Here is a 25915-nt window from a genome sequence, read left to right on the forward strand (position 1 = left end):
TCGAGATTTTCTCATGATATGATTGAGCTAGATTATCTGACCGTGATAGCGATACGCTAAACATTTTCATCTGAAATAGAAACCTCCTACGAACAACTACAGTGGGTGTAGAATGTATTCGTACACCGATCAATTTACAAAAAACTTTTGTGTGAAATTACAGTTTCTTAACTTTGTTTTTTTTTTTATAATCAATGATATTTTACATATTCTCGGAAATCTTTAAGATAGATATAGTCCAAACAACATTTACTAGTTAATATAATTTGTGAAATTAACAAAAAAATGCGAAAAGTGGGTAAAAGTATAGAAGCAATAAGTATTTGTACGATTCTTATGACGAACCATTTAGAGTAGATTTTGTAACGTAAACACATTAGTTTATTGCTCCGTACGAATTAGAAAACATGAAATTTCCAGTAAAGTACTTTTAAAAATGGCTCCAATAGAGAAATGGAAAAAAATCCCACTTCGAATAACTAATAATTTAGTTAATTTAACGCTTGGAAGAGTTGCAATAATTATAAAATCAAAAGGAAATCCCACGAAGGAAGTATTATATACCTGTAAATTAATGTAAATTTCTTTTCTTTTTTAAAAATTAAACAATTGTGCGAATACTTATTGCTTCAAGATTTCTATCGATTAATTGTTTTTTTCTTGTTAATTTCGTAACTTACATAAATGGCTATTTTTTTTTTAACTCTACCTATTCTAGAGATTTCCGAGAATATGTAGAATGTCATTGTTTATAAAAAATAAGTTAATAAATTACAATTTTACATAGTTTTTTTTTGGAAATTGATCGGTGTACGAATACTTTCTACACCAACTGTATAACATTGTAACAAACAAACAGACAGAGAATAAAAGAGAGAAAGAAAATGGTAGATGCAAAATGAATCATCCTACATCTATGGCAGACTAACTTGTTCAGTGCATCGCCTTGCCCGTATCTCTAACCGGTTAAACTGTGAAAGGGCTAAAGTACATATCAAACATCTAATGCGATTTTCAAGGATTCTATGTGCGTCCTTTAATTAAAGGTACACCGAGAAACACGAGCTGTGTCGAAAGTAGTCTACCGAGACGCACACTCCTAATCAAACCATTTCGAACTATCTACATTTTGCTTCAGTACAAAGAGAAGAGAGAAGTTCGAAACAAAGTTCTATGCAACGCTTTAAGCGACATTCTGTCTCCAGGAGTAGGAATAATTTTGAATTAGTTGTCACTGGCAAAATTCGATAAATTATTTGAAATAGCGAATCCATGCAATCAAGAAAATCTATGTATCACGTAAGAATAAAACAAATACATTTGTTTTATACGTAAGATTGAGAAATTAATCGAAACAGTAAACTAACACTAAAAAGTCACACGTGAACATCTACTAAAGAAAACGCATCCTCTCCACTGGGACTCCTGTAATAAAGAAATTGCGATTGACCACCTACTGTATGAGTGCAGAATATTTGAGGAAGTTCAACTTGAACCCAGAAACAGCTCTAATATCCCAGAAACATATGCAAAACACCATCAACTATCTGAAGGACGCTAAACTCTACAATAGTAAATAGTACCACTGATCAACCAAAAATCCAATTAATTACCAAACAGTAGATGCGACGAAAAACAAACCCATATAAAAAAGAATAATTAAGAAACATAAATGAATAATTTCTTCGCAATTCAACCCTGCTGTTTTCCGTTGTTGATGTTAATCGACAACATATTCTTTCAATAAATGAAAATTACTATAATTTATAGCTCTAAAGAATCGTAAACGATTGTACATACTCACAAAGTGTACATATTTGATCTTGAAGAGAAAGAATAATACGAATGACATTTCATTGTACAAAGTTTTAAAACAGGATAGAAAATTTTAATTAAAAAGGCGGTAAGTTTATTCAAAAACCTACTCAAATTAGAAAAGGTTTCCTGAATAATTAGATTCTTTAACTTTTACCTTAAACTTTTAATTTTATCCTTTCTTGTGAGATAGATCTAATCAAGGAAAGATAGGAGACTCACAAATACCTAAATTTTAAAATTACTTTTCTTGTATTAGATCTTAAATTTGGTGTTTCACAGTACAAACCAATTTTAATCCATTGCATAAAAGAGTGTCAATCTTACGTGGAATGATGACGGTAGCATGGATGCGATGCACGAATACTGAATTATGTATTTCCATTATTATCTGCTTACGTCATACATTCTTATGTCATGAAAGATTAGGTATCGACTGTAGGTTGTAATTCGCGAATCGATTAACGAACACTTAGTCTTGCACTTGCAATTTTATAGCAAAGCATAAAGAAACTATACTATATTATTCAGAACAGTACAATCGTCCAGTCTATCATCTTTCGCGTTTATTTCAATAGTAACTGTTTCATGCATCTTCGCCACCGTTGAAGTCACTTCTATCGACATTTTTTGTTAGAAATGGTCATATTCGTAACTGTGTTATTACTAGACTGCGGAAGTTTATGCGAATGCATATTTTTATAGGAAATAGATAAGAGATTGGAACCTAGACAGAAATTTGTTTTGAAATTAAAGTACTATAAAAATACATTTTTTGTTTTGCATATTTTGCATATATTGTGTGGTGGCACCTCCGTTCCTCACCACCAGAAACCGCGCGTTTCTCGCAAGTACATGGTCCGTCTAACATTGCTATACTTATAAGCCCTTTCCGTCCGAACTCCAAATATCCCAGCGTCTAGGGCACGAGTCTGCTAGAAAGCCTTAGAGCTCTTTCACACAACGATACGCGTATGCAGGATACCGATGGTACACATAATGTTATGGAAGCGTTCAGACGGCGATTCTCGCGAGATTCAGTATCGCGATACTGATTTTCGGTATCCGCGGTTGGTCGGCCGCCGGTAAACTTTTTCTGCGTCGGGGCGGCCGACGAAACATTGAAATAGATGCGAGCATTCACACGACGCTGCGCAGTATCGTCGAATTCGTTCACCTTCCTCATAAACAATTTTAGACATAATAATTGAAGAATTTACATAGATCGTTACAAAGTTCTTCGAATAAAATATGAAAAGCTCCCGTTTCTTCTCTTATATTATTAATAGGATAAACCCAATATTTTCTCTTAACTTTTATCCTTTTAGTAGCTTTTTAATGTAGAAACCAAATGAATAAAGCTTCAATCTCATCCATTATTTCAGAAAGGTTTTCACTAACTAAGAACGCGTGTTTCTCAAACGAGAAGATATGTTTAACTGAAAAACAAATGATCAACTGAAAGAGTGAAAGAGCTCTTACTGATGAGTCCACGAGCGGGCCCAGGACGAAACGCTCCCTTTCTTTTCTTCCCTCTCTCGCTCTTCCTCTACAGACACGACAACCACCACAATTGCATATTTTGTATATATATTTGCACAATACGGAAACTGGTTGGAATAGGTTTTTCACGTTAAGTGAATCAATAAAATCCTGGTGAAAAAAATGTAAAAGAACTTTAGAAAAGAATGTAGCATTTTCTACAGTATCGTAAACTTTCTAATATTTTAAATAACGAGGCCGTTCAAGAGCCAATAAGTGTGCCGGAACAATGTTGTTCTAAATTTAAATACGCATCGATTACTTCGTGTGACATAGAGCGATCGTTCTCCGCGTATAAATTAATTTTGACAGGCACACACCACCGACTAACACCATTAAATTTGGAAAAATGCTCGTAATTTATTGTCACACGAATTATAATAAACCAGAATAATTGTAAAAAGTATTTTGTATATGTATACATAGTGAATATTCTGTAACATACTAACATATTACTTATTATACTACATTTTATTCGAATTTTTCGTGCATATTTTGCATATGCATGTTACATATTTATCGTGCATAAACTTCCGCAGTCTAGTTATTACCAATTGTATCAGAAATTCGTATAAAATACAAAGTTTCTAAATTTAATTTCCATTCAATTTTATGATGGATGGATTTACTTTAAAAATAACAATAAGCGAGATATCGTATGTTTTATAGTTGTTCCTCGAAAAGTTCCAGAGACGACTGATGATAAGTTTTATTTATAATGGTTTATTAGTCATTTCCTTTGAACAGAAATCCATCAATGGACAGCTCTCACATTCCCTGACATTTATAGAACAGTGAAAACTTACTTAAATTAGTTTAGTAGTTTATTTTCAGTTAACGTGAAACAAATAAACAAAAATGGCCAGACGTTTATAAACTACTTGTTTATGCCGAATTCGCCTAAAAATTTCATAAAAGCAGGCAAATATAGAATTTTATTTTTATAAATGTCGAAATTGCCGAAACATTAAGTCGTCAAAGAGGTTTTAGTTTAAGATGCTACAGTCTTCCAGACAGCCTTCAGTACCCAATTATACAATAAAATAACACTGGAGAAAATTGAACAACGAACAACTTGGGGATCCACCGACACAGGTCCATAAAATTCTATCCGTTAAATCCGAAATTTGTTAAATCGAGGTTTTATTATAGCCATTGTTTCCATTGATGCTGGCCGCGTGCTTTAATGCGTCTACAGTTTCTCTGTACGTCCTGAGAAAGTAGTCCTTTGATCTGGGTATTACTTTAGTTTCTACAAACAGTATTGCCCAGAGCCTGCAGTCTTTTGATGTTCCGCCACAGTCGATCGCACACACACTAGTGCACGATGCACATTATTGGTTTTATTGGGAAAATTCATGCGATTTCCGTTTGTTTGTAGCTTGCGGCCAGTATCGGTTACTCCATTATACGATTGGAAAATTGGAAAATTACTTTTTCCATGCCTAGACTATTTTTTTCAAATTTCCTATATTTTAGTCTAGAAATTATTCTGTGTCTTTAAATTTATAATAATTATAAATCTACTTTAAGGAAGGAAATAGGTTTAGACTCGAAGAGCTCAAAAGGAAGAGTTGCAAGCTTAAAACGAAGGATATAGAGAAGACAAAGGATTGCTTTATGGTGGTGTAATCATTGATTAACCAATAAGTAGTTTAAACTTTCTGATTTCCGTATTTTCTTTCCCAAATGCATTTATCTCGACTTTTTTTTGAGTTTGTGTACATTCTAGCTCAAAACTGTTTAACCGACCATTTTGAAAATTGATAGTATCTTTATATAATTAGGCTCTGTATGAATCTAAATTTGGAGTAATGTCAATGTTTAAAATACTTTTTTATTATAAAAAAAGTTGAGGGAACAAATTGGGTTATGTGGCGTTGACAGAATTTGGGGCAAATCGCCAACACGGATCGAAGATTCTGATGAAGATGAAGAGCTTCACAAATACAAAGACAGCATCATACTAAAAGATAGAAAAAGGAAACACGAAATGAGGAAGAAGAAAAGTAAAAAGATGAAGAAGGAGAAAATATCCAAGAAGGAGAAAAAGAAAAAGCGTAAGGAAGAGAAGAAAAAGTCGGACAGTAGTTCTGATAGTGATTCCGAAGAATTAGAATGGGTAGAAAAGAATGCATGTAACGACAAAGTAAAAGTTAAGAAAGGATCTAGTTCAGATGACAGTGGTGATGAAAGTATACGAGGACCAGTTCAGAAACCACATGTCACATTATCAGCTAAAGACTTTGGTAAGGCACTTTTGCCAGGAGAAGGTGCTGCTATGGCTGCATATGTAGCAGAAGATAAACATATACCAAGAAAGGGTGAAATTGGTTTGACATCCGAAGAAATTGCTTCGTATGAATCTGTTGGCTATGTTATGAGTGGTAGCAGACATCGACGATGGAAGCCGTCCGTATTCGTAAGAAGAATCAAATTTATAAAAGAAGTTATGAAAAAGTAACAAGAAATTACCTAATTACTATTTGGATACCTCTAAAAATGCAATTTACAATATTTTAGAAGAGAGTTTAGGTTCATATAGAAAAAAGACATGCTCCTAAAGTAAATTTGAAACTCTATTGGTTTCAGATGAAAACTGTAGCCCTCGGAATGTACACAAACAGTTACATCTATAGTGACCTCCGATGACTGGCAGCTGATATCTTCCATAATTCATGGAGAAACTCGGTATGCATTTTCATGGAAAAGGAAACGCAATGAAATAAAAACAAAAATTAATTCCATTTATGCATAGCTAACCAATTCTAACGTCATTATCATATTCTCTGAATAGTACAAGTGAAGGAATCAATAAATGTTTGTAACTTCATGTACGACGCGACGAGAGTATTTAATAAAATTATTGACTGTCTAAAAATATCTTTACTATCGAGTGTATCTAATTTAAAAATTGTTCTAATATAACGGAATTCATTATATTCCCATAACAGCATAAAATATGACAAAGTGTTTGTAATAATTGTTTTTATGAGACTTGCTAAAAAACGCAGTAATTTATGTGGTACGGTGTCATGTTGTACACAAAGGCACAATCAATATACAAAAACAGATATTGTTGCTACCCGTAATTAATTTAAAAACAAATAACTCCTGACACTTTCTGGATTCCACTCTGTACTCTGTTTAATATTAACAAGCGTTCTACAAACAACAATATTTGAACACATTAATTTATATTACGACCATTTCGTGGTAAATATTATTTATTTCAACCCCTCAACTTCGATTAATTATACCGGGTGCCATATCTCATGTTTAACATGCGAATAAAATATAACGTGTGTGTACAGACAGAATGAGTAATAATAGGCGTGAATTTATTGGTTATAAATGCGATCGTTAAATTCTTTCAAGTTTAGCACTGTCGAAATATAATTTAAGCAAATTGCAAGAAATTTTTGCATGAAAGTCTCGAAACGAAATAAATCACGTTACATAACATCATTTGTCGCGATACTCGTCGAAACGGCATAAAAAATATATTACAAAAAATAAGCGAATCCTTTATCACGGAATATCGAATACGGAAATTTACTAACTCGAAATGCGATACACGAGAACCACGTCCCTGGGCGCTCGAATGAATGTACAAGTTGCAGTAGAACTTCGATTAACCAGGATTCGATTTTACGTGTTCTCGAATATCTCCGCATCTATTGTCGTAGTATATTATCATGTTACAATGATGCTCGCCTATTTACAAACAAAATTCGTTGTTTCTGAAATGATTTATTCTCGTATCACATAATACTGTTCGACCTTTCGAACTTAAAACCATTATTTAATTGTGTACCGACGCGCACAACGGACCGTTATTAAATCGTGTATTGTTGTGTTCTGTGCTGTTCTACGCGCCAGGGCATTATTAAAACTATGAAATTCCTGACACGGAAAATTTAAACGAAGATCCGACAAATTACGAAATTTTATGTCATACTAGAAACAGAGGATATGAACACGTAAAATAATATGATACAGCGAGATGGCAGTTCAAAGCTGATAATTAATTTGTATTCGTTACAAGGTCGCGTTTCGAGGTGTTACGCCATTATGCATATGTACAGGTATATATATATTTGAATAAATCTAAATTAAAATTAGCAATTCTACTCTTTGATTTATTGACCTTTTTTCGATTTCATGGTGTATTTATCGTTTCTGTCCATTTTCAAGTATTCTTGTTTTTCATTAAAATAGTACGTTTTCCGTTAAAAGTAATAGACTAAATTATTTTTTTTCCGATTGTAGTTTATATTTCTAGTTTACAATCATTTTTAGATATTCTTGTATTTCCTTAATGAAGACAACACGAAAAATTTAAGTTAAAAATGTTATGAAGTAAAATTTAAAATTGCAAATAGAAATTTGGAATAATTTTTTTATTCCACGAATAAAATTTAATGTCAATATAAAAATAACAATATCTAAGACATTAATGACATGTAACAAAATTAACCATCAGTGGTGGACACATAAATGACATCCTTTAATTGTTATCATATGTACTTTCATTTAAGAATAAAACTTTCAAACTGGTCAATTCGTCCCATTTATTTACTTAAAACTTCTTTCTGAAGTTACTCAATTATTAACAATTCTATTACCGCAATATTTGAGGATAATTATTGTATACAGAATTAATGTTATTAATAAATTAGTTACAACTTTATACACGATATAACCTCGTAATTTTAATATCAATATAAAAATATTGGGCATATTCCACATCACTTATGTTTTATTAAAACAGAAAATCCTGAAACCTCTTTTGTAAAACGTTTCACGTTGTTTGTATCCAGAAGATGGTTTGAAATGTGAACCCTTTGCGGTCGTAATATCTACTCTCAGCCACCTAAGCTTTTTTTACCGTTCCAGTGTATGTCTGTTCTTAGAAACCACAGCAAAGAATCATACTAATCTTATACTGTATTCATCCGTAACATCATTTTACACTTTCTCTCTATTTTTTATTATTTGAGGTTGAATTCAAGGCATTTTTCAATGCCAAAACTTTTTTTTATTGAAGATTAAAAATATTAAGAATTTCATTGCAAAATTAAATAAAAACCAAAAAAATTCGTGTTAAATTAGGAACTTGACATTAAAAGCAAGCTTATAACTACAAAATTTGTTAATTTAAATGCCGTAATTACAAACGTATTCGGTTAATCCGAATTTCATATACATTTGTTTCCAATTGTACCTCTCGTACATCCTTACGATATTTTAAAAATAATACTCCAAAATGGCAAGAAGAAAATTACCGAAAGATACCACATGATGGACAATTATAAAATATAATTTTTACATAAAAACATAACATTAAAACACATTATTGTATACACATATATCTAAAATTCACAAAAAAAAAAAAAAATCTTGTTTATCCCTCATAATCTTGCATATTATGTATCACTACTCCTTCTTCGGAAATTAATTCCGACAAGTACGACAACCATGTATAAATTTAATTAGACCGCGAAGGGTTAATAATACTAGTAGTTTACAAAATAATAAAAAAAACATGTACATTCAATGCCACAATTTTTTTCTTATGTATTTTGGCCTACTAAACTCGAAAATCGTAAGAAAAAAGTTTTCTATGGACAGGTTTTTTTTATATGAATTTTTGAATTTTTTTTTCGATTTTTTCTGACATACCTTCACATTTTAGGCCATATCTCGAGTTAGAAACGTCCGATTGAGTCGCGCTAGACGCCATTTTAAAGATAATCGAATTACCAACAATTTCTTTTGAAATTATTTCCCAATCGGTTCAATAGTTTAAGTGTTACGATTCAATATATATGAGAAACTTTGATTTTTTCGGCTAAAATAAAACACGAATATTTCTTCCATCGCCATGAAAAAATAGAAATTGTCAAATTATGTCCAATTTCTTATTATCTACGTATAGATCGCTATAATAGTTATAACTGCTTGTCGAGTCTTTCGAAAAACCATATTGTGTAATTTAAATACATGCACACTTCGCCACCTGAATTTTAATTTTACCGTTCAAAGGAAACACGTAACGCGTGTACGTCGCTGCGTGTCGTGATAAAACTCGCCTACGCGTATACGCTAGCGTGTCACGTTGCTTGTAGCTGACACAAGGGTAAAGTTAAACAAGAAAACGAATCAAACTAACTGCACCGACCCCAGATTCCGTCAAACGCCCGTAGACGTCGGAAATTTCTGTAACGTGTTTCACGTTGCACGATAGAAGCCGGCACACCCACCCCCTCCGCGCGCCCCCTTGCAAAGGCGCCTCGAGCGTAAACGCGTTAAAGTAGGTGCCTAGGTAATAGCCTGAACATACTAGCCTGCGTTCGCAGAAACTTTCGCCGAGTTCGAGCTGAAGTTACACGTACACATGAGTAGTCAACCCGACCAGACAGTTGGCTACCAACCATTCGGTGGGCTCTGTGTGTGTTTACGAAAAGTGGTGGGCCAATAATGGGGATCGATCACTCCTGAATTCCAAAGCGTCGTGGGAAATTGAAATACTTCCAGGTTGTTCGAAAATCTAAACGGTAGCTGATTTTATCGTTCGAATGTAGCGTTTGCCAGCGATCCATTACATTTTCGATCGATTCATCAATCAACTGAAAAGTTAAGGGAGTATTCTGAATTATGAGGTCTAAAGAAAGCGGTTTTTCGTGAACTTTTTTAGGATTGAAAAAAATAATTCAAAAAAATAATTTCAGTAGTCTGTACAAATTTTTTCAACAAGATATATTCAAATTGAGTCGCCTGTGACTCCCATTTGTAGAGCACCTTACAATTGAGACCTCCTATCGGCGGGAAAGATCCAGGTCGTAGTTTTGGTAAAACACAAAAAAACCAAAAGAAATTTTCATTTTCATACATTTTTCTTCTATGTGAACTAAGAAAAACCCGCAAAAATGGTGAAATGCGAAATTACTGCAAGTTTGAAAAAAGGACGAGTTCTTTGGGTGAAAAAAATCACTTTAATTTGATAAAAAAATTGTTTAAAATTTTTTTGTATGAATTTTTTTAGTTCACATAGAAGAAAAATGTATGAAAATGAAAATTTCTTTTGGTTTTTTTGTGTTTTACCAAAACTACGACCTGCATCTTTCCCGCCGATAAGAGGTTTTAATTGTAAGGTGCTCTACAAATGTGCGTCACAGTCGACTCAATTTGAATATTTCTTGTTGAAAAAATTTGTATAGCCTACTCAAATATGTATGAAAATAGAATACAAAGTTCGATAGAATTAATTATTTTGTTCCATCCTAAAAAAATTCTTGAAAAACCGCTTTTTTTAGACCTCCTAATTCAGAATACCCCCTTAATCGGCATTAGTTTCATCTACACCTGTTACGGCCAAATGAACGTGAACATTAGCTTTAATTCTACAAACAATTTTGATTAAAGTTAACAACTGTGATTGAAGGAAAAAAGAATTTCGATTACAATTGACTTCTATATTATGATTGTAAAGTTAGATTTCGATCGCAATTAACTTTAAGTGCGAATAAAAATACGAATAAACTTTAATCTCAAATAAACTTCCGCTATAATTTATCTTCAACTAAAAGTTGACTTCACTTAACGTCAGCTATAATTGAAAAGAGGGATTTCAATTGCAATTGGCTTTAATTGTAATTTAAACGTCAGATTTCTATTGCAATTTATTTTAACTGCAATTGGAAGGACAGATTGAAAAGAAAAATTAAACATTAATTTGTTAGATTCAAATTGCGTGAGATAACTCATGTAGAATTCAATATTAAATGAAATTATGTTAATTCATATATTCAGAATTCGGAAGAAATTTATTTGCGATGTATAATTGATAGTAAATGATTAGATATTAAATGTCGATTAGAATGATATTCCTATTCCAATATTATTTAGAAATGTAATCCTCGGCAACAGACGAATTTTATAAAACAGTTTCAATTAGCCCTCTTAACTTTATGTTAATTTCCGAAGAGGAGATAAACTACGGATTGAAAAAGTTTAATAAAATGCTTAAATCTAACTTTACATTCATTTCTGGGGTAGATACGAGTTGCAAGTTGAAGAAGTTGAGCAAAATGCTTTGATGAACAAATAAGTTCAGATATATACTTTTTTCAAATGATATCATGTAGTACAAGGTTCGCTCCGTTTACAAGTGAAATAAATAAAGGAATTACAGGAAAATGAGCATTCTCGATTATAGATCATCGAGAAGATAAATGGGACTCGGAAATAGGATATCTAGGCGTCTCTGTCACGCTTCACAGGTTCGATCTTGAGACTTCCTTTCCAGATCCTTCGGGTCCTCAATATCTCATCGAACTCTTCGCGTCAACGTCAACGACCATTAATATCTTCTTTTTTTCGTTCCCCGACTCGATAGGAAACGAGTGGCGTGCATACGACGCCACCTGAATGAGTAACGAGACACGTACAGTACCCAAAAACAATTTCGAATTCGCGCATCACCGCTGAGCGAAAGCAAAATGTCCCTGGACTATTCATCGCGCATTTTTTGAACAATGGCGCATTCTTCATGATTATAAAGAAAGAGCACCACGGTAATAGCTAAACAAAAATTGAATTTTTTACATTTTCTTGGAGATTGAAGCTTTAGAATTGTTCTTCTGAAATTATATTCAAATTAAATAAGAATTGACGGAGCTAATGAAATTTTCGTGAAGCGACTACTGAAATCGCGTGAGAAGAAAGTATACTTAAGGGGTTTAGGCATTCAAAAGATCGATTTTTTATTTGTATGTGGTTTTTGAGGCTGAATTAAATGATGTAAAATTGAATTTTACAAAAAATGTTGTAAAAGAATAATCGGATCACAAAGTCCATGCTCTTATTTATTCAATACCTTTCATTGCTGAAGGATGAGAAAGACAATTTCATTGTTAAAGGACTTACTCTAATTTTAAATTGATTTAAAGGGTACATACAGGGGGTATGTACATATAGGAGTTTAGAAGAATGAGTATTCATTTCGAATATAAATACAATTTTGAACTGAAAATATGGTTGCACGAATTAATGTCTACTTGTTCTGCTCTTTGTATTCAACAATACGATTGGAGGAATGATTCGTTGGTCTAATAAACTAATCATTTAATTCCCAAAACATAAATCTATTGGAATAATTGAATACTCCTTCCGTCATATTTAGAATGATTCATAGACGACATCCGAAATAAAACTAAAATATAAGAATTATTGAAACAAAAGAAACATAAATAGAAAATGATTTAAAATATCTCAAAAATAACAATAAACGACAGACGGATGGAGAAATGGCCTTTATTTATTACTTTTTTACAAGAAAATGCAAAACGTTATTTATTCAAGACTTTTTGTATGTATTATTACTTACATCAGAGTACAAAGTGACTTTTACTAATGATGACAAAAAATATTACTCACTGGGTACAATAGTGAAAAATATCATTGTTTCTGCACTTAATTAGCAATGTTCTTTTTAAAAAGGACGATATAATATTCATCCAGGTTGACAAAAGTTGAACGACCCAAGGTCCAAATTTTTGCCATATAGAATTTCAGGTAAAGATTGATAAATAGACTGCGGATCTTTATGCAAAATAAAATCTTCGCGAACGTGCCTGCAAAAATTGAAGCTAAGTAGGAATTTATTTTATTTTGTAAATATTATAACATGAACTGTATTTTCAATTTTTTTTATATTCTTGCATATTATTTGCATTCTGTAGGGTCTTGCACATTCAAATTTCCTATAAATGCATAAAGATCCGCAGTCTAGGGATAAACAAAGATCGTCATTATTGATTTGAATCTGGTACTTGTAATTAAGAATTTATATAAACTTCCTTCGTTGCTTCTGTATTCTAATGAATCATTAAGGTGAGTCTCGCTTCGTATGATACACTCTGTAGAGTTTAACTTCAAAAACCATTCAAAAAATATTGTATTTCGCAACAGAGAACTAAATACCACATTAGTATTCACAGGAAGTCTCTGTGGAGAATGTAGTCAATGTTGTCCATGTCTACGTTATCAGCAAACTTGACTACTTACACATAGTCAAGTACGAGTGAAGTCTTCACGTATGAGTGAAGTCTAACTTCACTCATTGCTAATTGACTTTCATTTCCACTTACAATAATGGTAGAAAAACTTACCCCGCTATGTTAATTACTATTACTGTATAGCTTGGTGTATAGGTACGTACCTGCAACAGAATTAAATAACTCGAATTAGAATATGATAATATTCTAATACTTAAAAAGCGAAACATTTATTAGAGACATAGAAATCCTTTATTTCAAGTGAAATGGTAAATCCAATTTAGCCACTCGAAAGCAGAAATTATTATACCTTACTTAACCCTTTGATTCCGAAGGGTGTATATATACGCCTTCAAGAAATGGTCTTAGAGAAATGTTTCTACTCGTTAAATCAATTTTTAAAAAATATCAGCTTATAGGGGATTACAAGACGAAACTTTTTTTTATGTATAGTTTATCCATAGGATGCTTAGTTTTGAAAATAAAAATTTTAAAGTTAGAAGTTTGTTGGAAAAATTGAATTCCAAGAAAAAGGTTTTCTAAGCTTTTAATTTTTATTTTTGAAACTAAACGTCTTGCGAATAAACTGTAAATAGAAAAAAGTTTCGTCTTATCATACCCTATGAGCTGATATTTATTTTAAATTCACGCCTCTACGCCTCTTAGAATTTCCAACAAAAATTGTCCCGCGTTCGAAGGGTTAATAAAAGGTTTTCCATAAGAGCTTTAGGATGTTGTTTGCACTTAAACGATATAATTCCAATCGTGTATGTTTTCATGCAAAATAATCGAACTCGGATATATTCCACACCATGTATGTTGAAAAGTGATATCCTAAACACCTTTTTAGAAAACCTTTTACAATTTTAGTAAAGTATTTGAAAAGAGATAATGTAACAGTTATTTTGGAGCAAACAACTACAATAAAACTTCAATTTGAACTGGCAATTGTTGGGAAAATTGAGGTTCGTGCAATTATCGAGATAACTCGACACAGCTCATCCCCACTACTGTCACCACCCTTGGTTATTGCTTAGCGACCATCACCTCCACTTGTTGACACCATGCAACCATCTAGGCTCTCATCCAGTAATCGAAGTTCTACTGTATTCAGGGATTCGAACCCTAACCCGTACCGGGTTCCGATACTTCGTATTAGAGAATAACCCATCTAATCAGGTAACGCAAGACATCTGTAACTCGAGTAACCCGGTTAACCTGGTTGTATGCGCGTTATAATAATACAGTAAAGACCATAGTTATTACCATGTTTCCAAAGGGTAATCAATTTTATTTCAATATTGTCTGTTTTCTACTCTACTGTCCACCCGCGAGAAGAAGGTCATGCAAGTGCTTACATTTACTCGTATTTACTACTCGTTTACTGCACTTATGTAGCAGAACGGCGACGTAAACACTTGGCCAGCCCTCTTCTTGCGGACGAATAGTACATGTATTGGCATAAACAGTCACTTGAAGGAATCCCTATTTTGACCGGACAAGTTACGAGTTTTGTGGGAACCCCAACACTAGCAACTGCGACAACCGGCCGAATGATAAAGATTCGTCAGTCTTGCCTTAGAACGTGTAGTGAACGTGTGTGTCTTACATTTATTATATACTCGTACATTTTAAACAATCTAGTTTCATTTGATTTGAATATTGCCTGTAAGTTCACATATCTTTGACTTGTCTGGATATCTAGGATGTCTAGGATGTCTAGGATGTCTTCTTCTACTAGTAACCCACTCCGAGCAGGTTAACCCGCTCTTTCTAAAATTCAAGAACCGTTCCTTCGTGGTTAGTATGGGTTACAGTAACCTTCCCTTCGTTAACCGGGTTTGGGTTAGGGTTCAGCAGCGGTTCGAATCCCTGACTGTATTGAATTACTGTGGTTGCACACTATGTCTCGGAAGAAATGCGTCCTCGTGGCCTAAGCATAGTTTGCACCCTTTCAAAGTGTTCCACGAACGCGAAAAGTATCATTCACTATCGGCAGTGAATGAATAACTGCAATCAGAAGATAGCGCTGGATGCCTTGCGTCATGACGTCGGAATGGAGTCGGCCCGGTGAGCTAATTAGGATCAACAACGCGGTGCGTTCGCAATAAACAGAAATCAAAACCGTAACTGCAACGGTAGTGCGTTGCGTCGTTACATTCCCCACAATAACGTCGCTAACGATCAATTACCGTTAACATACACTGCTGGAAATAAACAGGAGACCAAGTAGAGATGTTCGATTCTCGTAAACATATTGATTCTAAAAATGATTTGGAATCAAGGTAACCAGCATTCAAAGTCGGTATTCCTATACTTAAAGGGCCTAGAAATTCCAGAACTTAGAGGGTTCTGAGTCTAGAGGCCTTAGGATCTAAGGGTGCCAAGAGTTAGAAACTTTGGAACCTAGGAATACTAGAATATAGAGAATCCAGAATCATAGATATTTCAAAACTTAAAGAGGTTCGAGTCTAATGTTCTGGTCTAGGTTCTAAAATCTGTAGATCCTAGAATCTCTAGGTGCGTATAGTCTAAATAAGCACCTTAGAATCCTAAATCCTAGGATTTCTAAGTTTTGGAAATTCTAGTCTTGAAATTTCTAAATTCTTAGATTTCTATGTTCCGAGTGAATGAAAACCCGTAGGTTTGTAGGTACTAGGAACACTTTGGCATCTCTAGGTCTTCAAATATCTAGGATCTGATATCTACAGTATATTCCCTGAGATCTCTAGTTCCTCAGATCTCTAAACCCTCTAAATCTTCTCTGATTTTTAAATAAAACACAAGTGTTATGGAATGTATCTGATTTTTATGTTTTAAATGAAAGTACATATAAAAATGAAAAAAAACGAGATGCAATTGAAAATATATTGATATATACACCCAAACCTTAAATAATATACTATGTAAAATATAGAAATATTGAGAATGTCAAGTTTCAAGTTATTCGTGTATTCACTAAATGGAGTTAACATCAATTTTACCTCAATACTCATTAGGTCTTTCAACAATTGCTGTTCAAAATTAAAGTTTCAAGATCTGTTTATAATTTAAAAATTGTAAGCAGTAACGTAAATTAATTTTATTTTGCTACTTTTTTACAATGAGTTTGAATGAGTTATTTATTTAGATCATTTATACAATGTAGAATTTTCTAGTTCTTTATCCGGTAATCCAATCACGTTATTAAACAAATAAATATTTATGATTAACCAAGGACTCGTAATGTAATCAAACGGATGCAACTACATATAGCATTTATACGCTTAAATAAACTTTAGATTGCTTACTGTTCTCGTACAAGGACATCGCAATTAATCGCTCTCTTGAGTCAGCGAGATATTATTTGTCGCAAACGTGCTTTCATGTTAAACAAGATACTACCCCACCCCCCTAAAAAAAACTTATGAATGCACGGTTTGTAAACAGATAATGATAACTATGCCCCGTGCGTATCAGCAACAAATACGCATTAACAAATTAAAAATGAAGTGAACTTGGAACTATAAATCCAATGCTTGCAGTTGAATACATTATGGATAAATATTACACTTCGTGTAGTCTGACAAAGTCTCGTTCATTGAATGACGAGTATGATAGAAATCATAACAAACGTTTTAGACTGCCTACGAAAGGTCTTTAAGAGTATAATCAAATAATATTATGCTTAAAAGAAATGCAAAATACGGAAAAAAACGAAGTGTACAAAATAAGCTACTTACATTGTTAAATTATACCGAGATAATATAACAAATTGTTCGATAATTAGTCCGCGTGTAGTTATTACGTTACTTGTTACGAGCTTATTAAAGAGTTTCGTATAAATTTTGAATAAGTTTTTCCAATAATGATAAATTAAATAAAATCTTGTTCTTTTTTTTTCGTCTTCAGTTATTTTGTATTCATCTCGTGTTGTTTCTTGTAATTTTATTTTAATTTTTCAAGCACTTTTCTGATTATTTCATGTTTACCACCAAGCTCCTTCCTATGCTCGCCTTTCTTTTTTTTCTATCTTTTTTTCTCATTTTGTCAAGCAATATTACGACGCAATCGTCTTCTTTAATTTCGTAATTATTTTAATATAACTTAGCCATAGCACAATTCGTGCACTTCACTTCTTCTATATTACGTGCACATCTTTTAAATGTATTATCATTTAATTATGCAACTATAGATCTTTTATACCTACAGAAAACCGTTAGAAGATTGGAATCTATCGTTATAATCGTCATTCGTCAATGAGAAAATAAAGTTTGTTAAGCTATGCAAAGTATTATATAACGCGTTAAAAATTTCCACGATGGAGACTTCGAATTCCATTGATCAAACTGTTATTGCATTCCTGCGCACTGATTTGTACTTTTAAAAGTAACTTCCAGGTACATGTTACGACTCGATGATTCATCGAATACAATGAAACCTCGATTATTCGAATTAATCGTGGAACATGGGTATTCAGATATGGGAAATTTGGATAATAGAATATTTTTATAGTTTCTTGATATTGATCCTCATATATGTGTCATATATTTTGAAAGTGGCATATGTCACTTTGTGTTTAAGGGGCTTGGAACATCAAAAAATGGAAAAAAAATCACTTTTCTTTTCTTATATTTTTTATTAAAATTTAAGCAATTCTGAAGAATTATACGCAAAGAAAATTGAATTTAGAGCACTAGAAGAGGTAAAAAAAATTTTTTGAAAAAAAAAAAGTGGAATTTCTTTTTTCACAAAATTTCTTTTTTTTTTTCATAAAAAAAGTTCGACGACACGAACTTAGTAAAAAAAAGAACGCGTTAAAACTGTAAAAAATATAAGGAAATACAACTGACAACTTCCTCGAAGAGAAAATAACGACAGTGTAAAAAATAACACGTGTAAAAAATTTGGATCATATCGGCCTAACCGTTTCTGAGAAAAGTGTACCTTTATACCAAAAACCTAGATTTTCAGGCGACGCAAAAAATTAAAAATTTGTATATCCCGCTCGATTATCGATATAAATATTATCTAATCGTATTTCTTTTCATCAAAATCGATTACAACGCTGCCTTTTTGATAATATACCGTCTTCTTTACCCTGAAAAACAATACTCTATGGTTATAACCAAGATAACCGCGTCACCAGTCTTCCGTAAATTTGACTGTGCCATTGTTTTCGCTTCGAGAAGTTTGTCAGCTGTATTTCCTTATATTTTTTACAGGTTTATCGCGTTCTTTTTACTAAGTTCGTGTCATCGAACTTTTCTTTACCACTTCTAGTGGTCCAAATTCAATTTTCTTCAATTTTCAGTTTTAAAGTGATTTTTTTTTTCATTTTTTGATGTTCCAAGCTCCTTGAATAAAAATGTTTAGCAGCGGGTTTGGTTTATAGAGAATTTGGATAATAGGAGTTTGGATAATCGAGGTTCTACTGTATGTCATTACCACGCATAAAGTGGCTGCTTTAATAATCATCATCAACAATGTCAAATTGACCATTTAAGTGGCAACTGCTGAACCTTTCGTCACTAGCGAATTCCATCTACCCGCGACAATGGATCTTCCTCTTTAACGTTAAATGCTACTCAAAGCCTCAAGAAAAATACAGGAGTGGCAGCGTATGCTATACATATACAATGCATATCCATGTCGTGGATCAATACCTATCTTACGTCGTACCTGAGCAACGTGTCTGATCTGGAGATCCACACTCAAGCCACGACACGTGCAAAACGTCGCCACAAGTTATTTCATAACGTGTATCGGAAAACAGGATACTCGTTAACGTGTATGCTTTGCCGAACAATGAAAGGGTTCACAAAGAAACACAAATCCACTCAACTCTATCCCGATATGGCGAAGCTTCCTACGCGCTCCAAGAGGAAATATGTATATTCGAATGAATTGGAAAATGCAATGACTCGCAGAATTCATTGCATACTTGGGAATAAATGAATACATCATTTGAATTTCAGAAGATACTTTTTATTATTGAAATGTTCGGGTGCGTGCAACTGTTACTGAAAATTTGTATCATTTTATCTGTAATAATGTAGGGCACGCGTTTATTAAATTTGATTATTTAATTTGAATGGTAGCCTCTTGATACTCCATCTCTGTTCCCCTTTTTCCTTTTGCCTTATTGAATGTTTATTACTTTACTTTACATACTTCTTTTCTGTTTAATCTCTGGACTTTTATATTGTATATGCATACTGTGCACTTTACTTTTACGAAAGTAGTAATAAGAAGAAGAAAAAGAAAAGAAGGAATAAAATTTTGTTTTGTAAAGCTGGAAGGAAGTCCCAAAAAATAGCGGCTGAGACGTCGTTTCTATCACAACAAAGATTACCAATTGTTCTCTATAATCAATTAATTTTTTAAGCAAACGAAAAATTACGTAGTACTAGCTGCGTCCTGCGATTTCACCAGCGTGGAATACTATTTATTTTATGTCGTTTGCGTTCGACTGACAGTTCAACCACGTGAACCTTCGTGAACCAGCCAGTGACTTTTGTTTTCCGTAACACAGATGTTCAATCGATATTTCTGATTCTGTATTTACAGATATCGAACTAAAACCTTATTTTTATCAAAATAAAGTATAGTTATATAAAGTGTATAAAATTTGATCGAAATCTGTTTAGGGGTGCAGACGTGAAAAGGTAACAGAGAGAATTATTTTCGCATTTATAATATTAGTACGTATTGTTTGGAATTATTTATAACTTTGTTGTTATAGTTCTCATAATAATTTGCATACACCTTGTTCATCAATTTAACAAAAACACGTTTTCTTGTTAATAATTATAAATCTACTCAATCTAACGAATATGTAAACACTTAATAATTGCAGTATTCCGACTGTGCAAAAGTAGCATAATCGATCATCTTTTAGATGATCAATTTACGGGAGATGTTAAAATAACAACTCTGTGAGATCATTTCCCTGAAGAAAGTAAGTGATTTGATCAAATCCCTTGACTGTTTTAGTGAAAAGATGAAATAATATTGTTTAGATATTGAAAGTATTTATTTAGTAAATCATGCGTTGTTAAAGGTAGAATAGGTAACACGACAATACTCATAGAAACATAAATTATTTATTCGAGACTAATTAGCAAAAGAAATAGGTACTTAAGCTGATATTTTAGGAAACAAAAAGAATATTTTTAGAGAATGTAATTAATAAATAATAATGTTCATTCATTTTTATTAAAACAAAAGATGTGCCTGTGAAAAAGTAACGTATGTACATACTTCGTAACTCGAGATGCCACAAATCAACAACGTGTTTTAATAAAAATGAATGAACGTATTTATTTATTAATTACATTCACTAAAAATGTTTAAAATTTCAACAAAAATATCATTAAAATATTTTTGTGTTTTAAAATATCAGCTTAAGTACCTATTTCTTTTGCTAATTAGTTTCGAATAAATAATTTATGTTCCTACGATTATTGTTGTATTACCTACGCTACACTTCATAACGCATGATTTACTAAATAAATACTTTTAATATCTAAACAATATTATTCCATCTTTTCACTAAAACAGTCAAGGGATTTGATCAAATCATACTATTTCATCTTTTCGCTAAAACAGTTAACGGGATTTGATCAAATCACTTACTTTCTTCAGGGAAATGACCTCACAGAGTTGTTATTTTAACATTTCCCGTGAATTGATCATCTACCTTAGGGATTTGATCAAATCTCTATTTTTATCATTTCCCTGCGACATATGCATAGACCTACCACATTGTATAAAGAAAAAAATATAACCGACTTCGAAAAATCGATGATTTCGCGGATAGGATCCGCTATGAACAAAATTTGTTCATAAAGTACAACACAAAATATATTTACGTGACGTAAATCAAGAAAAATTATTTAAATTTTATCGCCTAAAAACGCTAAATAAAAAGCAGGGATACACCACGAAGAGCCTGCTCTCTTCGGCATAATGCTACGCGGTGGGCTCGAACCGACGACGACGACGACGAGACGGTGGAAAGCATCAGTGGTCCCCGAGCATAGGAAACTTCAAGGCTAACCATTCGCCCGTGTACAGTCCCCAACATAAATTACTGACAATGAGTCCAACCATCAACGGGCCTATCTCGAAAATGAGGCGCGTCTTGGCTTGTTCGAATGGAGTCGTGCTACACGTTGCACGCTTTGTAACGATTCGTGTTCCAACAGAAGAATGTTGTACGCAATATTACATCTTGTTAGGTGCAAGGAAGATTAAAACACCGCGATAGCGTTGGATACGAAACACATAACGCTACGAATCCTACATCGCTTCCCTCCGGGGAGTATCGTACAACTTGTCGATCGGTTACACTTTACCTAATTAACTCGTCGAAGCTCTAGGGATTTGTTAAAGGATACGATAAATTACGTAAATGCTGTTTAATTTAGCGATAAAAGTACCAAGATCAACGGTTAATTATTATATTAGGTACAGAAATTAATTGTATGCCTTTCCATTTACACATTTCTAATTATATTTCAAATGTTTGTGCAAGATGAATATGGGAAATACGTACGCCGTTTATGCACGAAGAATATGCAATATCCATACAGTGGGTGTAGAAAATCGTTCGTGCATCGATCATTTTTCAAAAAACTACGTGAAATTGTAATTTATTAACTTATTTTTTATCATCAATGATATTCTACATACTCTTGGAAAGTACCGATAACCTATACCAATGTCGCAAATATAATATTATGTTTAAAAAACGCTCGATAGTTAGTATGCATGTGCTTAAGATTGTTCGGAGACCAAACTAGTGATTTAAACCCACAAGTTGCACTCCTAATAAAATTAAATCATACTTCAAGAATGTAGATGATGAGTGTGTAACCTCAGAGTCACGCCAGATTATAAAGGATTAACCCTTTGCACTCGGATGTCCCATCCGAGGGGACATCGTAAGTCCAGCAAATTTTATTAGCGATTATACAAAGTAAACTTACGACGAGAGCAAACTTTTCAAAAAGATGTTTCCTTGGAGTTAACCAATTCAAGTGGAAAGAAAAAGTAAATGAAAATAACACTCGAAGAAAGTTATAAGGAACATTTGGATAAGAAAAATACGTGTATGAGCATACTTCATATGAAATGATACATTCGGAGAAGTAAAATAAACAAGTCAAAGATTTCATCTCCAATGAATACGAATTTATACTTTTCTCAGACTCTAAGGGTGTCATAACCTGCTTAGCAAATCTTGAAAACAAAGAACCTATAATTCAACATATTTTCCAGCTAATCTCAATTATTCAAAATAACAATAAAGAAATTGTGTTTGTATGGATTCCCTCACATGTGGGAATTAGAGGAAATGAGAAAGCCGATTTAACAGCCAAGGATGCAGTAAAATCATTATCCCAAAACCTCCCTATTTCCCACAACGACCTAATCAGGGAACTGAAAATAAGAATTAAAAATTGTTGGAATGAATATTGGGTCAGTTCACCACCACTCAAATTATTTAAAATAAAAAGAGATGTCTTTAATAACAAATGTCCTGATATTACCGGCAGGAAGGATCAGGTTGTTATTACGCGACTTAGAATCGGCCACACAAATATCACCCATGTCTACAAAATTACTAAAAATCCGATTACGATCTGTAATTCCTGCAATGTTAAATTATTTATTGAAAGAATAGGGTTAATCCTTTATAATCTGGCGTGACTCTGAGGTTACACACTCATCATCTACATTCTTGAAGTATGATTTAATTTTATTAGGAGTGCAACTTGTGCAACATGTATTACTTGACTGCCCAATGTTCCAATCTAAACGACTAGATTTCAAACTTCCGACAGATTTCGGTGACTGCCTTACAGCAGTCTTAGAAATATCACTGCGACTCTTTCATTTTTAAAAAGTATAGACTTATATAACAAAGTTTAACTATTGTATATGTGCGATTAATTTGTAATTAATTTGTAACTATGTGTTATAGCGTGGTCGCTAATGACCTTGCTGTTCATGCGACCATTATAAATAAATAATTTTAAAAAAAAAGTCAAAGATTATAGCCTAAGATATTAGGCTTATCACGCATTACAATACCATAAGACATAATCTTTGCATTTTTCGTCATAAATAGATAGACAGATACTTCATTCAATGATATGTAAATAGATGTACGTTAACTCAAACTTTACAACCCAAAAATAAGTTTGGTGCTTATAGTTTTTATATATCCGGTCATTCCACGCGGATTCGTACATTTTTTTGGAGTAATATCTTGGATTTTTAACAAATTCGGATATATTATAGCCTCTAGCGATATTAGAACGTATCTCGAAGAATTGAAAAAAATTTTTAGAATTGTCAGTTTTACAGCTATTTACAGCTTTGTGCTATCTCTTTCTACAAAAAATTATAACTACTGAACTAGCCAACGGACGAGAATGAGCTTTCGCGAACTCACAATAAAAACATTAAAGTATCAAATAGAAGTAATTTCAGTTTAAACAAAAATTTGTTCTACTATTGTTTTTTTAATTGTTTTAAATAAAACCTTGTTTTCATGATACGCGTGATTTTAAAAATTTGGAAAAGGAATGAGAATATACCTTCATTTATCCTTTTCATGGAGATACTTTCAAAAAGGTGGATATATTGAAATCTCCCGTTAATTACCACCTTCGGAAGCATCGATCCCGAAATTGATAAAAAATATCCGTCCACTCGAGGACAACTATGAACGGAACTAGTAGCTTCTGAACTCCACGTTTTCAAAATTGAACATGTCGCACAAGCTAAAAGCCTGTCTGGCAGAACAAAGGCAAGACACAACACGGACATCAGTATGGTTTCTGGTAAAAAAAAGAAAACTCAAATCCGACCGGCGTTCCAGAGTGTTGCGTTTCAAAGAAACACTGTTTGGATCTTGAGACCATTCATCCATCCTGTCGGAGGATTCACTGAACACCTGCAACGGTGGTGCTCGTCCCGTAAAATATTCCGAACTAGCGACAGAAGTCAACGGACATATATACTTGCATAACTATGCCGCGCCATAACTTGCGGACGAGATTGTTCGTCCGGAAGGAACGATTCGTCGGATTACCGACTACCCACGAATTTTCCGTGCCGTCGGATACAAAGGAAGGGATTTGTTCACCCTTGTAAGAGCAGCCGTCCCCTCTACCGTCACGTGCAACCTATGCGTCTGCCTCGATGCGATAAAAGCGCGTCTTCCCTCTATGAGAGTGCAGTGACGCGTTTCGCACCTGTTGGAATGTGAAAGGGGAGGGGAAACGAGCGTGGAAGGGTATGGGTTAGTAGAGGAAAAGTTTAGCGTTCGATAGGGCAGGGATTCTCAACGGAAACCATAATAAAGGTATATTAAGTACTTATTTATTTATTTATTTTATTGCTTCAAACCATAAATGGCTTATACACCATACGATAGTTATGGTAAATACAATTTAATTACATCAAATTCATATATTACAGTCTTTGAGGAAACTATAAGTCATTTTTAACCCTTTAATATCCGGTTCACTCAAAAATGTGCTGATACAATACGGAGGACGATATTCGTTACTGAGGAGCATATGGAACAAAACTTCATCGTTCGCTGATCATATTGTATTCCGGCCACTGCCAAACAGTATGGTTCAAATCTTGAAACTCTGCTCCGCAATCACATTAGCCATTTGAGATAAACTTAACTCTGGCTAAAGAGGCGTTTAAATTATAGTGATTGGAGCGGCTCCTAACTTATTTATTTATTTATTGCTTTTAACTGTTTGGGGGACGGTGGGATTAAAAGTGTCCCACCTTTTTGATGCACCGTAATGCATGGTGGGACATTGTTAGTCCCACTTCGGAATATTCCAATAGCTGTATGTGCATAAGTTTATATTTTGTCTTATTTACGCAGTTGTGATATGTTCAACAAATGTTATAAATGTATTCACTTGTGTGACAATATCCAACATGGCAGAACAGGTTCATCAATTGTTGCAAGCGGAAGGTTTATTGCGACAATCTTTCCGTAACGTGTTTGAATTTAATCTAAAAGAAATGCCATTACTTTTCGGTTTCCCTAATATAAGATTCTATTTAAAAACAATTAATTTGTTTTCCGAATCTCATTACCTTACTTGCAACAAAATTATTCACATCATATAATTTGTCTATTTGAACTAAATAACCTTTACAAAAACATTTTTTTGAAAGCTGAATTCCCTCGTAAAAGCATTCCGATTTAAACGAAACATCCTGTGTATTGATGAATATGAGAGAACGTATACATATACAGGGTGTCTACGTATAAGTTCTGACATACACAGGGCGTCAATTCTACAACAAATTTCCAACAAAAAATTACTCTTAGACATTTTCTTTGTGTCGCATTATTCTCGAGTATTTTCACTTTTAATATTTCTTCTATGTTTTCGATTTGACACCCTTTAAACGCCCATAACTCCGCCAAATTACAGTGCAAACTTAAAACTAAGTATACCATTCGA

General features: G+C 33.3%; 1 protein-coding gene and 1 pseudogene across 1 annotated transcript in view; one reads left to right on the forward strand and one right to left on the reverse strand.

The window, feature by feature from the left end:
* LOC128891288 (semaphorin-1A-like) overlaps window positions 1-25915 on the reverse strand; it is a 588517-nt gene that overhangs the window by 531443 nt on the left and 31159 nt on the right. The gene's annotated exons all lie outside the window — the stretch shown is intronic.
* On the forward strand, window positions 5207-5880 carry LOC128890628 (NKAP family protein CG6066-like; annotated as a pseudogene).

The sequence above is a fragment of the Hylaeus anthracinus genome, unplaced genomic scaffold (assembly GCF_026225885.1).
Source record: "Hylaeus anthracinus isolate JK02 unplaced genomic scaffold, UHH_iyHylAnth1.0_haploid 12001, whole genome shotgun sequence".
Taxonomy (NCBI): domain Eukaryota; kingdom Metazoa; phylum Arthropoda; class Insecta; order Hymenoptera; family Colletidae; genus Hylaeus; species Hylaeus anthracinus.